Here is a 19,020-nt window from a genome sequence, read left to right on the forward strand (position 1 = left end):
GATATCCTTCAGCAAGTGAATTGTTTAACACACTGTGCTACATAGTTACCATGGAATACTATTCAGCAATATAAAAGAACAACCTATTGACACATAAACAACCTGGATGAATCTTCAGGGAATTATGCTTAATGGAGAAGTCAATCTAAAAGGTTATGATTCTGTTTATATAACATTCTTGAGATTATAACATTTTAGAAATGATAACATTTTAGAAAAGACCAATGGAACAAAAGAGGCAACATGCAAACTTAGATTATTCTATGCCCATCCAAAGAACAATCAAGCATGAAGTTAAAATAAATATATTTTCAGACATACAAGAACACAAATTTTCTTCCCTATATTCCTTTCAGAGGAAGACAGCTGACAATAAACCACAACAAAACAATGCAAAAAACAAAACAAAAACAAAAACAACACAGAGGAAGATTGAGATTCCAGTAAACCCAGAAGATATTCAAGTAAAGAATTTTGGAATGTGTCAAGAAAGCAATTAGTCCAGATTAAAACTTCAGGGCTTCAGAAGAGAAAATAAATGGACCTAATGTAATAGGAAATATGATTTTAAGACTAGATATACATAAGTTGAATAAGAAGTTACATTATTTGCTACTTTTTTTTTTTTTTTTTGGTCAGCAGTAAGAAATGAAAGCTTTTCAGTAATTTCAAGAAAACAGAAAAACATGGTTCACATTTGGAGCAAACTAACATGTGGCATTGTTTCAAAGAACTGAAGTGTATGGTAAACGAGTGCATTTGACTTTTATACTAGGGACTTTATCTGTTTATTATAGAGACATTCTCTATTGATTTAGAGTTTCATAATCAGTTCCTCATTATATGGCTACTGGACTTTCTGAAGTTGATTAGCCTTTGCCAGTATTAAACGTACATTTAAGCTGCAGTTTTAGTCACGTTCCATCTAAGCTGTATAATTTTAGCAAATGTGAGAACTGCTTAAAATTTTTAAAATGTTGATTTCTTCCAAAATTCAAATTAAGATAAACTTTGATTACAACCAAGTTGAATTACTGAGTCTGTTTTATTAAATGTGTTTTCATTCACTGTAATCATTAACATTTCTTTAAATAAAATGTAATATTTCAAACCCAGTGGGTCTAAATGACTATCTGTTATTTCTACAAAATGTTATTTTCTTCTCAGAAATGAATGGGAGTTTGCAAGTCACATTAATTAGGTGTGATTGTTTATCTGGATGACAATATGTTGGACATTTAATAGGTTCAGAGAAATCTGTGAGCATCATGTAACAGTCATATAAAAAAAAGCCAAGCTGATATGAAGAAGGGAATTGTGGATGGTGGAAAATGAGCTATTAAAATAGAAACATGCTAAAGAATGCCAAAAATATTTAAGAAATAGATGGGTAACCCACTAGAAAAATGGGCAAAAAAAAAAAAAAATAGAAACATGCAGCTGGCAAAGAAGCAAATAGAAAACATTAAACTGATGAGTAGCTTCTTAACCTTGGGAATAGGGTCAGGATGAAAAATGTTACTACAGTGGAATCGTGTCTCTTAACTATTACATTTGCAGTTTCCCTGTAATGAGTGAGAAATCCTTATCAAGGAAAAGCAATTACTAAAGAGTGTACCTTCTGGGAAGCAAATTTATAAGGTGAACACACTTAACCTAAAGATTAAATCTGAAGAAAAAATAAAAAGATCACTAATGTTCTCTCAAAACACTAACATTTTATTTGTTGCCAGAAGTTGCTGAAAGGCCATTAATAACAATAACAAGTGTTGAAAAGAATGTGGAGCTTCCTGTTAACCAGTCCATGTAGTTGCCAATTTTAGAGATTCATTTTATTGTGTGTACACATTACCAGCTAAAACCAGTAGGTGGGTTGGTTTTGTCCCACCCCCACTCCACTTTGACTTGAGAAAAAGCACTGATATTTCTATTCAGCTATGCACTAATGCACCTGACTCCTTCCTGAAACATTAATCAACCACAGCCAGAATGAAAATCAATATAACCCTGAAACATAGCTCCAGATACCAAAAATAAGTGTGAAAAAAGACAGAGAACATGGCATCTTTCTCAGTGTTTTGGAGAATTGTGCTGGCATTGCAAAGTGCAACTGTTCTTTTTCCCCCTGTAAACAGTTATGGATATGAATTTTATATGACATTTTCAGTGCTAGGTGATGTATTCCCAAAACAATATTATTAAAGGCTGAGTGTACTCTCTTGGATGTTATTTATGATAACTGCTTTGTGGCAAACAAAACACCAAACACAAGTAAATAATGGTATGTGGTGTATGCTGTGTATGTGCTTTCCCCCCACAGTGTAAAAAACAAAAGTATACATTTTGGTATTTGCTCAGGAAAGGGGTTATTGATGTATAACAACAGTCCTTTTAAGAGGGTGTGTAAGGAAGTAAAACTAAGCTAGACAACAAAACCTGTTACATGAATTTATTGACTGATTCAGCTGATAACAGAATCTGGGGCATGACAGATGGAAAACAGTCCATTACAACTGAAAAAGGAGGCCATGTGTACTTATTCTCTCTCTCTCTCTCCCTCTCTCTTTCTGTCACACATATACTAGACTGTTAAATACAAAAAAGGTATCGGTAAAATCCCCGATTTTGTGTTGATTTTAGATGTTTAATTGGCAGTTAATTTAGTTGTTCATTCAACCATATTTAGTTTTCTTATTGAAATAAATACATGGTATCCTTCAGTAATGGTAGATCCTGGCTTTATCATTAGTACCTTAAAAAAAAAAAGGAATAGTAGAAAAATAGTGATAATGTGCCCATATTTTAGTTTAAAATTGATACATAAAAACATGGTATTGGGAATTCCCTGGCAGTCCAGTGGTTAGGACTCCACGCTTCCACTACAGGGGCCACAGATTCAATGCCTGTTTGAGGAACTAAGATCCCATAAGCCATGAGGTCTGACCAAAACAAAACAAACAAAAAAACATGGTATTTGCTCACAGACCAATAAAATAGTAGGGATTTAATGATTAAATTTTGTTCACAATCCTGGTAAATTAAATACCAAACTTAGGGAATAATATTTCATTTTATTACAGATCTAGTTGTATTGGGATTTGTGTTCTCCTACATTACATCATTTTCACTAAAACACTGACATTATTCATCTGCCACCAACTCCATAACTATTGCCTTCTATTTTTTCATGTTGTTTCTCATGCATTATCTCAGTTGTCTATCACAAAAAAGTGAAAAGAATATGTGTTGTTATCTACACTAATTTACAGATGAGGAAACTCGGGTTCAAAAAACCTAGAATGTATATACCAAAGCGTCTCATCCAAACAAATTATCCCAAGTTTATTCAGGTGTAACTCTCTCTGTATTCCTTAAACATTCACCTATCTCACAATTTCAGGGAGGTTCTGCCTCCTTGGACGTGTAACAGATTTCTCTTGCTTTCTGTTTTCTGCATGTTACACGTCCTTCTTCTTTACTGATGCTCAGTCAGAACCTTATTCCATTGGATAACCACTAAACTGTAGAGTTTGTTTTCCTCTTTTTCACATTCCTCCATGTTAAAGTTCTTGACAACAATTTGATTCCAATTCAACATAGGATAACATTTTTCTCTCATTACTTTCTAGGATTATTGCTTTTATCCTGTCAATTCACATCTCTCCTGTGTTGGAAGTAATAAGACATTTTGCAAAGAGATTAGTGCACACATAAAGTGCACGTGATCATTGATCACCTCAAGTTTGAGGAGTGGATAATTCATCCTTCTGTGGCACCACCTTCCCTGCAGGTTCTATAACTCTGGCACATCAAGTTGACCTATGATCTTTATTCTTTATTTCTGAGAGTCTACACTTCTGTTGTATTTGGAAATAGACTGACAAAACTCCCTCGATTTATGTTCTTTAAAACCTATTCAGGAATAAGATTCTGGGCACATGGGAATATTGTATTTACATCAGTCTAACTGTTCCCATCTCTGTTAACATCTGCTAGATAGCACTGATTTTTAGCATTAAATATAAGCTCGGGCCATTTAGCAACAGGAACTGTGGAAGGTGTTAAAAACTAGTAAAAAAGAAAGAGTTAATTTGAGTTACACCTCTCACCCCTATTATTTCTTCCCCATTGCTAAAGAATGTAATTGCTCAGCAAGTATTCAAAGAGATTCTCAGACAGGAGCCAAGGGCAGATATAAATCCCTAGTAATGAATAATATGGTGCAGGCTATAAAAATGATATCAGAACAATTTGTATTGCTTTAGATCTTGAAATTCCTCAGGAATAGGAAAGATTTCTAATCCCTACAATTATGACATTTTGATAACCAAAGACTGTTTTTTAAAATAATTGGTTGTAATATTTTCCAAGTTTCACATATTTTTGGGGGTCCATTTCTCAAAAAAAAATATGACAAGCTTCTGAATTTTTCACAATTATATCATTATCTTCACTGATCCCATCCTGAAATGCTGATAGGAACTTGTATTTTTCCAGATATTATTCATAAAGCTTCTAAGCAAGGACTACGTTTCTTGTTTGTTTGTGTTCTTGCAGCCACACCCTGGCTACGCATGGCTATGCATGAGTGAATATTACAGGTCTTCAGGAAATTTGCCTTAAAATTACTTCAGGGCCTCATCCTGTGTTAATCTTTTTTGCCTAGTTCTGGGCATTCTGAACCATTCTGGAGTTTTTAGGATCTCTAGAAGAGCTTTATAACAAAGAATCAGTAATTGCCAATTTTCATGTGATTGAAGAATCGTGAATAACAAGAATTACATATTATATACCTGCCTAATACTGAAAAAGAGAACTATTAGATTTGGTGTTTTGTTCTCCAAACAGCACTGATGATTTTTTCTTCTCATGTGATTTGCATGCTCAAAGTGCCATAAAGTTTTATCATTAGGCTAATAGAATCTATCCTGATTAAGTATATCAGATTCTATCCTAAAAATTATATATATATAATATATATATACATGATTTACATAAATAATATATGGAAAGAGTTTAGAACCTACCCTGGCACATAACAGACACTATGGTAGTGTTTTTTGGTATATCATTGAAGTCTTACAGTGTGACATAAGTGATTGTGCCCCACTTTGTAGATAAGTAATTAAGATTCACAAATTAATTGAGTTCTATAAGTTAACATACTTAATGAATTATCTGTTCTGTGATTTAAATTCATATTTCTGACTCCAAAGCAGGTACTAATTTCACTAGATCATTTTATCTCCTATTTAAGGAAAAAGCATAATTTCAGTTACAGAACAACTTGGAAATAATTATTCTTGTGTAAATCTTTTTTTTCAATAGAGAAGTGTTTCACTTTTACACAGATTTGGTTTCTGTGAATATCAGTCCCACAGAACAAATTACATGATTCTGAAAATACATGAAAAGAAAAAAAATGTTTAGGTACAAAAATTTTTATTGCAAAGCTCCTCAACCAAAGTCTTGAATTCTACTCATATGTCTTCATTTTGTGCTATATTGATTCTTATATTAAATATAACTCATAAGAAGATTTGATATATTTTTTACTAGCCAACGACAGATTAAAGGCAGCAGAAAAGGCATAAAGGCTATTTGAAATAAGCAGCATTACTGTTGAATTTTCAATGATTGACACAAAGAACATGAGAAGAATTAAAAAAATAAAATTTCACAAAGAAACACGTGGTACAAAATATGATGCTCAAAATAGAACTCAAGGCATCAAAACAAAAAAAATGTGAACAATGTGTTCTGTTTTTAAAGACCATTACATTTATAATGCAGTTGATGAAGAGCACCATGAATTACCATTTCAAAAGTATTGGTGATAGAATTAAGCTTCATTTTCCTTGGAAAGTTCATTACACTCATTATATTTTTTCTCAGCAATGCTACACATTCAAACACACACATACCCTCAAATAATACCATTTGTGAACAGTCTTCAACCACAACCAGAATGCAGTAAGATAAAATCAGGATTGCACATGTAGGAAGATAAAATCAGGATTGCGCATGTAAATGTAGCAAGATTAAATGGCTAGCCAATGACTAGGAAATACATTTCCCCTTATTGTGCATTAGCCAGACAATGAGTGTTTACGGAGCCATTTCCAGAGTGAATTAGAATGTCATTTAGCTTTTTACTCATCATTATTTCTCAGTATTATTGATATCTAAAGTGTAAAATAATGAAGAAAAGAGTAGAATATCTATTAGTGGCCAGAGTGTCAATGGAATGCAAAAGACTGTTGCAAAAGTCTCGTACCCTGAAGTAGTGGGCAAATTACACATAAAAGCAGGAAGTATATAACGTACACTCCTAATATGATGTGTATTATTAAAATACGATGCACAAACCTCAATGTAGTCTTCCAGCTAAAGTATAAATATATAGTGTTTCTAGCAAAAGAGAGACAATGTTGGAAATGATGATAAAAGAAAATGCATGCAGTTCACCTGTATTTATGAATTTATTATGGAGTGTGAGTAATTCTGTAGCTCTTTGGTATTTCATAACTAAAACTCTTTATTGCATATCTATTATGTGCCAGGCACTGGGAGAACTATTTGGGATAATGGGACTACATACTACTGAGTCTCTGTTTTTGTTTGCAGATTCATTGTTTCATTATTTGGTTCACCAAATATTTATCATACAACCAACATCTACAAAGAAAAGTAGGGCTTCCCTGGTGGCGCAGTGGTTGAGAGTCCTCCTGCCGATGCAGGGGACACGGGTTCGTGCCCCGGCCCGGGAAGATCCCACATGCCGCGGAGCGGCTGTGCCCGTGAGCCCTGGCCGCTGAGCCTGCGCGTCCGGAGCCTGTTGCTCTGCAACGGGAGAGGCCACAACAGTGAGAGGCCCGCGTACGGCAAAAAAAAAAAAAAAAAAAAAAAAGAAGAGTGCTATGCCTTAAAGACATATTCTAGAGGAGATATATCAAATTCTTGCTCCTATAGAGCTTAAACTCTAGATGAATATAAATAATTTTGCTAAGTTCCATGTTAGAGTTAAATATGGACAGCTCTGGATGCACTAAGGAAAACAGAGTAGAGAAGAATAGAAAGCACTCTTTTCTCTTATGGTGTGGGGATCATGACAGGTAAAGCTTTTCAGAAGCGACACGAATATATTCTTTAAGTGGGAATAGGTATATTCAAGGAGAAGAGGATTAGAAAAAGAAGTTCCAAACTAAAGGAAAAGCTTAAAATAATTGTTCACCACATTCTGATACTTTATACCTAAATTCAAAACAGACCTATAGGGCTTCCCTGGTGGCACGGTGGCGCAGTGGTTGAGAGTCCGCCTGCCGAGGTAGGGGACACGGGTTCGTGCCCCGGTTCCGGGAAGTTCCCACATGCCACGGAGCGGCTGGGCCCAGGAGCCATGGCCGCTGAGCCTGCGCGTCCGGAGTCTGTGCTCCGCAACGGGAGAGGCCACAGCAGTGACATGCCCGCGTACCGCAAAAACAAAACAAAACAAAACAAAAACCCCAAAAAACAGACCTATATATCCAGACTCCTCCTGGACATCTCCAGCATGATGAGCAACTGGAAACTTAGCGTTAAAATAGATCAAATTGATTCATTATCTCTATGTTTTCCCATTCACTGATCTTCCTCTCATATCTCCTCAATTGGTAATTAGACGTGCCTTTCAACCCTGACTCTTCATGCTCCTTTACTTCTGCATTCTCAGCTAGATACTCAGCTTCAAGGATGGTACCTTATAAACTGCAATTAAATCTGTCCCTTTCTCTTCATTCCATTACCTATTAATTCAGGTCTTTTTTATTTCTCACCTGGATTGTTACAATTGATCTCTGTGCTTGAAGTTCACTCTTCTCGTATTTATTCTCATCACAGATACCAGCATGTTTTTCTTAACTAAAGCACACATTAGCTCATGTCCATTCTACTTTAAATGCTTCAATAATTTTCTATTTCTTCATAATTAAATCCATATTACTTACATGGGCTAACAGGTCATTTAAGATCTGGTTCTTGTCGACCTCTGCTGTTTTATATACAGTAATTTTCTCACTTAATCTGTCTTTCCAATTCCAGTGAACCATTTATAGCTCAGAATATATGAAATTTAGTTGTATGTATCTGTACCTTTGAACCTGGTAGTGCATTGATTTATTTAAATAAAAATTTATTAAAGTTAACATTGAAGTGAGTATCTCTTATTTTTGCCTACTTTCTGTACAGCAGGAACCAGAGTAACTCTCTTACCCTTGTCAGAGAAGTGTGGACATAACCAAAATAAGGCCAATCAGATTTTCTCTTGGGAAATTTGCATGTTGAGTGAAGACAAATAGGAGTGAAAGGCAATTAGAGAAGAACATATCTTAGAGATGGCGCAAATATTCTTGTTAGTGAGAAGGTAATGCTTATCAAATACTTCTTTCCAATAACAGTATTTATCAATTGCTTTAACTACATCTACTGAAATGGTTATATGGGTTTTTTCTCCTCCATTCTGCTAGTCTGGTGAATGGCAGTAATTTCTTTTTAAATTTTAAATCTATCTTGCTTTCTTAGAATAAACTCTACTTTGTTTTGATGGGTAATCAGGATTCAAATAGAAGATTTTAAAAAGTTTTGATGTCCAAAAATACATACAAAAATGTTTACAATTTAGTGTGTAGCTCAGTGAATATCCAAAAGCAAAATACATTCCTGTAACCAAAGCCAGATTAATAAACAGACTCATATAAGCACCCCCAGAAACATACTTAGTCTGTCCTTCCGGTCAATGCTTCTACCAATTAAAAACTCTCCTGATGTCTATCACCATAAAATAGTGTGTCATGTTTATCAACTCTATATGATTGAAGAGGAGTCTCTGGAGAAGCCTGAATGCTGTGATTGGTTGACACAGGCTATAAAGGGCTGAACTCTCTCCCTACTCACAATTGGGACAATTCTGAAGGGCCATTCCAGCTTCAGAGCATCCCACTGGCACCTGTGAGGCCTACTGTATCTGTGACACTTAAGTTACTTTACCTCTCTGAGCTTCTGTTTCTTGTTTTTAAATAGAGATAGTTATCGTACATAAATATAGAGTTATTATGAGAATTATATGCAATTATGCATATAAGGTCATTAGCATAGTCTTAGGGTACAGTGAGCACTTATTACATGGTTCTTACTATATGCAATTAGAGTGTGCATTCAGAGCCCATCATTTGAATCCTAAATTCATATAGAGTTAGTTCTTTGTCCAAATTCTAAAGTGTCCTTGTGATATTTCCATTATTTTCCATGTTTCAGTTACTACTGCTTTGTAACAAATTATCTCCAAACTTTGTGACTTAAAACAACAAACATGTTACATTCACCAATTCTGAAGATCAAGGATTTCGAAAGGTTATAGTGGGGACAGCTTGGCTCTGTTCCACAATATCTGGAACCTCAGGTGCAAAGACTCCAAGGCTGGGGTGGCTTGACTAAGGGCTGGAAGCATCTGAAGGCTCATCCATTTACATGCTTGGCACCTAGGCTTGGAGGCTAAAAACTATGTACACTGATTGGAGCACCTATGTGTGGCTTTTCTTTGAGGCTTGGCTTACCTGTAAAGCTCCATCTGTGAATGTTTGCATAAACTAAGCTGGAAACTGTGCTGCCTATTCTAAAGTAGCCTCAGAAATCACACAGCATAATTTCTGCCAATTTTATGCTTACAAGAAAGCCATAAGCCCACTAAGGCCTGACCAAAATAGCTAGTATCTCAGTTATATCCTTGCATAACTATTTTTTAAAATTTTACAAGCGTAGGTCCTAAAGTTGCATAAGTCTGTACTATATCTAGTCTATAAGAGATTTTAAAACCTAATTTGGGGACATAATTGCAAACTGTGTAAGTGGTAGAAATGAAAATTGAAAGGTATAATGGAGACTATAACTCAGGGTCTTTAGTTTAGAGTTTCATGAGGGCTTGTCTAAGGAAGTGACATTTAGGCTTAAACACCAATGATTCTTGAAATTATAAACCCCCAATCTTACCCACTATTAATCCTGAAGAAAACATAGTTGTCTAGTAACAAACAACTCTCAACTAGATGAACCATGCTTCAGAAAACTCCCTCTCAAAGACTAGTGACTAAGTGGTCATTGTTTACCAGAAGATGAATTAACACACTTGTATTGGAATAAAATACAATCAAATGCTCTCTGAAAACCTTCAAGAGAGTCTCTGTCAACAAAACAGACTTAATTGGTTGGAGTCTTTTGTGCTCATTTGCTACATTAACAATCAGATGTGCTCTAGATCATCACTCCCAAAGGAGACCAGTGAGAGTTGGTCCTTTCCTCTAAAGGTTACTTCTGAATTTTGTATAATGCTTAATAATAGGCCATAGAGCATAAAGGAGACACTGTGACATCTAAAGGTTTCTGTGAGTTGTGCTTAATACTACAGAAACAATGACAAAGAAACTCTACCATCACCTTACCATCACCATCATCATCATTGCTAATATTGAGTGATTTCTACATGCCATGTACCTTTTCAAAAACTACAAAAAAGAGCTATATTATTTTCCTTCTTTTATTATTAAAAAAAACTTCAACCAAAATTAGGATGCTTAGTTTTCCCAAAGCCACACATCTTTGAAGTACAGTTTTGTTTTTCACATCAAATCCTATGTACTGACACTTGATTATTTTGTTTCTTGAAAATCTAAGTAACTTTTTTTGCGGTCTGCGGGCCTCTCACTGTTGTGGCCTCTCCCGTTGCAGAGCACAGGCTCCGGACGCGCAGGCTCAGCGGCCATGGCTCACGGGCCCAGCCTCTCCGCGGCATGTGGGGTCTTCCCGGACCGGGGCACGAACCCGCGTCCCCCGTCGGCAGGCGGGCTCTCAACCACTGCGCCACCAGGGAAGCCCCTAAGTAACTTTTGAGGTTAACCCAACTTTAATAAATACTATTCTTCATGACAATAAATATTTTCCAAACAGGTTCAGGTCACAGGATATTATCCCTGATGATTGCATATCTCCATTGCCTGAATATCTCCTATTACTGGACCATACTGAAAGAATTTCAAACTACAGAGGGTAGTTTTGTTAACCTGCCATTATGGCCTTCTACACCTAAATATGTGCAATGAAAGGAGTACAAATGTTGGTGCAGCTTTCCATATTATTGATTCCTAAAACTTTCAGATGACTTACAATTTCAACTCTGACATGTAAACGGTGTGGAAGTAATCACTCTCATATTTATCACAAGAAAAAAGATGAAACCTAAAGTCAATAATATTCCTTGGACCCATCAAATATTTGAGGTTAACAGGCAAACTACCAATGTAACATGCGTAATTGGAATACCAACAGAAGGAAACAGAATAGAGGAAAATAAATATTTGAAGTAATAATGGTTAAGATTTGGGTGGAAAGACACATCTTAACAAATTTAAAGGAATAGAAAACATATGTTTGACAACAATGAAATTAAAGTAGAAATTAATAACAAAAAAATCATGGGAAAAAATCCTAATATTTGGAGATTAAACAATATATTTCAAAGTGACACATGGTCAAATAAGTCTCAAGGCAAATTTTAAAATATTTTAAACTAAATTAAAGTGAAAATACAACTTATCAAAATTGTGGCATGCTTAGAGGGTAATTTATATCACTGAATACATATTTTAAAAAAGAAGAAAGATCTAACATCAATAATCTAAGCTCCTACCTTAGAAAACTAGAGAAAAGAGAGCCATTACCACCTAAAGCATGTAGAAGAAGAGAAATAATAAAATTTAGAGTAGAAAATTAGTTTGAAAACAAGAAAATAGAGAAAATCAATGAAATAAAAAACTGGTTATTTGTAATGCTCAGTAAGACTGATAAACCTCTAACCACACTAATGTAGAAAAAAAATAAATAAATTACCAATGTCAGATATGAAGTAGGGACCTTCACTACTGATCCAATAAATGCATAATGAAGGAACTCTAAAACTGTATGCCCTAGAATTTGATATCCTTGATAAAGTGGACCATTTCCTTAAAAAACAAAAATTACCAAAATCCACACAGGAGAAATAAATAATCTAAAAAGCTGTTTATCTATTAAAGAAATCAAATAAAAAATTAATAATCTCTAAAAAAAGAAAACATCTGTCTCAGTTTGTCTCACTGGTGACTTTTATCAAATATTTAAGGAAGAAATGATACCAATTCTCCATAGCCTCTTCCAGAATGTAGAAGCAGAGGGAACACTACACTTCCACACTCATTCTTTGAGGCAAGCATTTTTCTAATATGAACACCAGATGAGGATATTACAAGGAAGGAAAAGCAGACAAATATTGCTCATGAACATAAATGCAAAAGTTTTCAACTATATATTAGCAAATCTATCCTACAATGTATAAAATGTACAAAAAATATTATACACCGAGATTTACTGTAAAGCTACAGTAAGACAGTGTGTTATTGATGAAAGAATAAACACATAGACCATGTGTCCTTTATATTCTGGATGCAAAAATTAACTCAGAGTGTATTACAGACTTAAATGATAAATGCAACACTGTAAAATTTCTAGAAGCATATATAGGAGAAAATATATTTGATTTTTGGTTTGCTGATAAGTTTCCAAATATAACACCAAAAACACAAGATATAAAATATTGATAAACTGAATTTATTAAACTTTTTTTAAGTTTGCTCTGGAAACAAACTTAATAGAATAAAACAACTAGTATAGACTGGGAGAAAATATTTCCAAAACATGTATCTAATAATGGATGTGTTTAAAATATTAAAAAATACCTCTTAAAACGTAGAAATAAGAAAACAAACAACCCAACCTAAAAATAAGCAAAATATGTGAACAGATACCTCACCAAAATGTACAGATAGAAAATAAATATAATGTAGATACTTAACATTGTTTTTAATGAATTAGAAATTAAAATAATAATTAAATACCTCTACACACCTATTAGAATGTCTCAAATTAAAAAAAAAACTGACAATACCAATTGCTGATGTAGCTGAACAGTATTATGAACTCTCATTCATTGCTGGTGGAAATGCAAAATGGTATAGCCATTTTGGACCACAGTTTGGGAGTTTCTTAGAAAGCTAAAAGTAATCTTACCATGAGATCCAGCAATCACACTTCTAAATATTTACCCAGCTGATTTGAAAATCATATCCGCATAAAAACTTGCACATGGATGTTTAAAGCAGATTTATTTATAATCTCTAAAAATTGGAGCCAACTGAAATAGCTTTCAAGGACTGCAAAAAGCAGTCCTTCAGTGGGTACACAAATAAACATAATACTATTCAACACTGAAAGAAAATGAGCTATCAAGTCAGAAAACAAAAATAAGTGAATGCTAAATGCATACTGATAAGTGAAAGATGTGAGGGTGAAAAGGCTACAGACTGTATGATTCCAATAACTGGACATTTGGAAAAGGCAAAACTATAACTACAGTAAATTGATTCGCAGCTGCCAGGGATTCAGAGGGAAGGTTGAACATTGAGTAGATTGAAGCACAGGGGAATCTTCAGGGTGATGAAACTATTCTGTTTGATACTGTAATTGTGTACCCATAATATTATGCATTTGTCAAAACCCATCGAACTTTACAGCACAGAGTGAGCCTTAATATATACAAATTTTTTAAATATTTAGAAGTCTGGGGAATCCCAAGATGGAAAGACGACTGTGACAATTTAAGTGTATTACAAATACAGTTTGACCCTTGAACCACATGGGTTTGAACTGTGTGGGTCCATTTATACAGAGATTTTTTTTCAGTAGCAAATGCTATAGTACTGCATGATCCAGAGTTGGTTGAATCCAGGAATGCAGAACCCCAGATACAGAGGAACCATGTATATGGAGGGCTGACTATAAGTTATACATGGATTTTCGACTGCGAGGAGGGTCGGCACCCCTAAACTCCAAGTTGTCCTAGGGTCAACTGTATATGTGCTATCCTCACTAATGTGACACAAGGGGGTTACTGCTGGTGGCAGTAGTAACTTTGGAAATGACTGAAGTCTATAATACTAAAGGCAAAATGAACTCCACATACTCACTGTACTCTAGTTGATAAAATTTCTTCCCAAGAAAGTACAGGTTAACAATTCTGATACTGCTATTAAACAGTTTAGGAAATTGATGGTGGACAGTGGGAGCCAAGTTTCTACTGTCAGAGTGGGAGATTAAGATAAGCAAGGGGAGGATGCTATGATGACCCATGTGGTAATGGATTAGAGATGAGGATATGGGTCACCAACTCATGTTTGGTTTCATATACATACGGAGGTTTATCTAATAGAAATATTCATAGTTATATGTATACACACAGGTGAGTACACACATTTATTGCAATGATATACTTAGCATTCATACCTTGCTATGATACCAATAAAAGGAGACATTGCTGTTTTTAGGACTGGGACAGGAAATATATAGGGACTATACAAGGTGAGCCTCTTGCAGTGCCAGAAAGTTAAGTGCTCAAAAAAAAATTTAAAAAAGCCACGACAATGGGGTATGTCAAAGGGCCACAGGAGCCAACTGAAATAGCTCTCAATGTCCAAAGCTGAAAAAATTTAAACAAAATAATACATAAAGTAGTAAGAGATTATAGTTTAAAATATAAAATACCCATGAATCCATAGTGATATAAATAAATGCTTAAATAATAAACAAATGGGGGAGAAGAGACAAAGCTCTTACACAGAAGAATTTCAAACAATTTATGAAGATACTCTGTCCTGAGTAGGGAGCATAAATCCTTACTCCTTAAGTGTGATCTTCTCATAGTGACTTCCTTCCAAAAGAGCACAGTATGGAAAGTGGGGAAAAAGTTTAGCTTTACAGTAGAGAAACCTGACAAACACTGCCTCAGCCATGTGACCAAGATCAACATTAACAGTGTACAAGTTAAGTTGATAGTATGTACCCTTGATAATGATGTGATGAAAATGGTACGGTATTCTTCCCCCAAAACACAGCATCAGTCCAATCATGAGAAAAACATAATAGTAACTCCAATAAAGATGCATCCTCAAAATACCTGAGCAGTACTCTTCAAAACTGTCAAATTTGTGAAAAATAGGAAAAGTCTGAAAAACTGTCACAGCCAAGAGAAGCCACAAAGAGACACACTCCTAACTATAATGTGATATTCTGGATGGTATCCTGGAATAAAAAGGATGCTAGATAAAACCTGAGGAGATCTGAATAAACTATTGACCTTAATAATAATTCACCAATAATTCACCAATAATTCACCAATAATAATTCACCAATAATTCACCAATAATTCACCAATAATAATTCACCAATTGGTTCATTAATTGTGACAAACACACTATTCTAATATAAGATGTTAATAATAAGAGAAATTGAGTGTGGGGGTATATGAGAACTTTGTATACTATCTTCTGTAAGTCTAAAACTGTTCTTAAATAAAAAGTTTATTTAAAATTATCCCTCCCCCTTATCCCCTGGTAACCATAAGTTTGTTTTCTACATCCGCGACTGTACTTTTGTTTTGTAAATAAATTCATTTGTACCTTTTTAGATTCTACATATAAGCGATATCATATGATATTTGTCTTTCTGTGTCTGACTTACTTTACTCAGTACGACAATCTCTAGGTCCATCCATGTTGCTGCAAATGGCCTTATTTTGTTCTTTTTATGGCTAGGTAATATTCCATTGTATATATGTATCACATCTTCTTCATCCATTTCTCTATTGATGGACATTTAGGTTGCTTCCATGTCCTGACTATTGTAAACAGTGCTGCAATGAACAATGGGGTACACATATCTTTTCAGATTATGGTTTTCTCCGGGTATATGCTGAGGGGTGGGATTGCTAGGTCATATGGTAGTTCTATTTTTATAAGGAACCTCCATACTCTTCTCCATAGCGGCTGTGGCATTGACATATACACACTTCTATATATAAAATAGATAACTAATAAGAACCTGCTGTACAGCACAGGAAACTCTACTCAATACTCTGTAATGGCCTATATAGGAAAAGAATCTAAAAAAAAAGAGTGGATATATATATATATATATATATATATATATGTATAACTGATTCACTATGCTGTTCACCTGAAACTAAAAAAACACTGTAATTCAACTATACTCCAATAATTTTTTTTTTTAAAAATAGCACAGAAAAGAAAGTTTATTTTAAATTACTTTTCAAAATATTTTACTTTAAAAAAATTATCTACAGATTCACGGATATTTATTTTATATTTTGGTCTGTAATTATATAACTATGTAATTAATCATATAACTCTAAAACTAATTATATAACTGTAATTATATAACCATATACCTAATTATATAACTATATGACTATATCTATGTGTCTATCTAACTTCATTATTTCTTATTACTGTACCTGTTCCAATTCCTCATGGGAGCCATTTGAGGTTGTCAATTACATGACTTGTGCTTCCTTTGAACTCATATAACTAATATTTAAAGAGGTCTGCCCATGAACTGCAAAGGTCCAAGCATTCTCATTACGTTATTTAAAAACCTCTCCTCGGGCTTCCCTGGTGGCGCAGTGGTTGAGAGTCCGCCTGCCGATGCAGGGGACACGGGTTTGTGCCCCGGTCCGGGAAGATCCCACATGCCGCGGAGCGGCTAGGCCCGTGAGCCCTGGCCACTGAGCCTGTGCGTCCGGAGCCTGTGCTCCGTAACGGGAGAGGCCACAACAGTGAGAGGCCCGCATACCGCAAAAAAAACAAAAACAAAAAAAACAAAACAAAACCTCTCCTCAAGACTATCTTCTTTTTAGGAGCTATGTGAATTAGCCAAATGAAAAATTCTCATATGTGACCTTATCAAGCTGTGATTCTGAAGAATGAGGATATTTTAAGAATTTCTCATGTAGTTTCCATCTAAGTTACTGTCTGATTCCTACTTCCTTTAAGACATTATAAGCCTCTTATTTATTCATAATCATATTTCCTTGTGGCAGACCATGGCCTATTCTCATCCCACCTAGTCTTTCCTTCTTTCCTTTCTTCTTTCTTGCCTGCCTGCATGCAAGTGGCTAACATATGTAGAAGATTAGACAGAGATATTAGTTATATCCTTTCGGAGCCTACAACTGGCTAAGAGGAGAAAGACATTAAAATGAAAAAGCACAGTGATAGAAAGATGTACAACATATAGAAAGGGTACACAAAGGAATTTGCTATAAATTACTCTAGTATACAAAAGACAGAAATATTAAAATGCTATCCAGAAAGACTAATTTATTTAAGGTAGAAAATCCAGTGGTTTTTGCCTGTTTCTATTAACTCTGCCACATACCATTTCAAAAAATATTTTTCATCTTGCCAAAAATAGAAACAAACAAAGAAATCCAAAAACAAACTAATTTGTGGGTCATAGGCAATGCAATAAAAGTTATTTCTTAGGTTTAGATGTAAGGATACCTACATGTACAAAGGCTTAAATTAAATGAAATGTATTTCTTTTTCATATAAAAGTCAGGATGTAAGCAGTTCTAGGCCAGTATGGTGGCCCTGCTCCATGAGGTTTCCAGGAATTCAGGCTTTTCTCTACTACTGCTTCTAACCCTAGTGGGTAGCATTGTTCTAATCATTGAATATAGTAATTAGGGCTTGGAACACATTATCCACATTCAGGCAGCAGATTGGAAGGGCCTAGGAAAACAGAACAGAAACGAGAGCACACTGTCTTTTACGGAAAACGCCAGGAATTTGACATATAACACTGCCATTTATATCTATCTTTGACCTAGCTGTAAATGAGGTAGGAGGAGATGGCCTTTATTCTGGACAATTATACTACTAGCTAAAAATTGTGTGAAAAGGAAGAATAGATATTAGGAACAGCTAACAGTTTCTACCATATCCACAGGGAGATAGTTTGGTCTCTATGTATGAAAGCACCACTACTTACATCCAGTCACACAGAGTTTATATCTAAAAAACAATGCTGATTAATAGAACATTATACAAAGATGGAAAATTTCTGCATCTGCATCCTCCAGATGCAGTAGCCACATAGACTATTATAAAGCCCTTGAAATTTGTCTTGTATGACTGAAAAACTAAAATTTTAATTTAATTTATTTTATTAAATATAGATTTAAATAGCTACATGTGGCCAGAGATACTACACTGAGGGCATAGCTATAAAACTTTAGAATGCTCCCATCTATGATCAATTTACACTTTCCTTCCAGCTTCTACTGGACCATGTGTAGCTTTATTTGCTTAGTTACCTGTTAAGAGCAAGCTTTCCAACTTATAGGATACATGTTCTCTTCCTTTTTCCTATTACCCCATCAAGATTTTAGTGTAGGCTCCCTTTGGAACATCTCGCTGTCTTTTATGTTTTTCAATTAAAAAATTAGCAATAAAAGTGAAAAAAAGTATCTGGTATGACCCTTTATATGAATTTGTAGCATTGTCTAGTGGCATTTGAGTACTCACCCAACTCAGTAGGTCATGTCCTTAGGATACAAGGACAAGGCTAGAAACCGTCCAAAAATTCTGGGAAATGCAATATTATCATTCTTATTGCAACAACTCTGTTGGATCATAGATCTTTGATGAATTCAAGGATTTCTATCCTCCCTCTCATGACCATTTAACATATTCAACAGAAGTTATATTAGTAACTTTCCCTATGGGCATACGTATGCATTTCTATGTGTGAACATGTGTGCATATGCACATATTCGTATGAGAAGAGAGGAATGACCAAAGTGAGAAGCAGCAAGTTTAATATGTATAAAGAAGAGACATATGAGGTATCCTGGCTGGTAAATGTATATAAAAGGAGAAGCTATTTCAAAGACATTAAGAAGGGGAAAAAGATGAAAAGAAAATTTCATTTCTTAACAAATAAGGAAATTTAAAACTACAGCCTCATTTGCAGCAAGAATAAAAACTGCACAGAGAAAAAAGCAATTCATCAAAACTTAGCCAGCATATGTATTTTCTGCAG

The sequence above is a fragment of the Leucopleurus acutus genome (assembly GCF_964270905.1).
Source record: "Leucopleurus acutus genome assembly, chromosome: 11".
Lineage (NCBI taxonomy): Eukaryota > Metazoa > Chordata > Mammalia > Artiodactyla > Delphinidae > Leucopleurus > Leucopleurus acutus.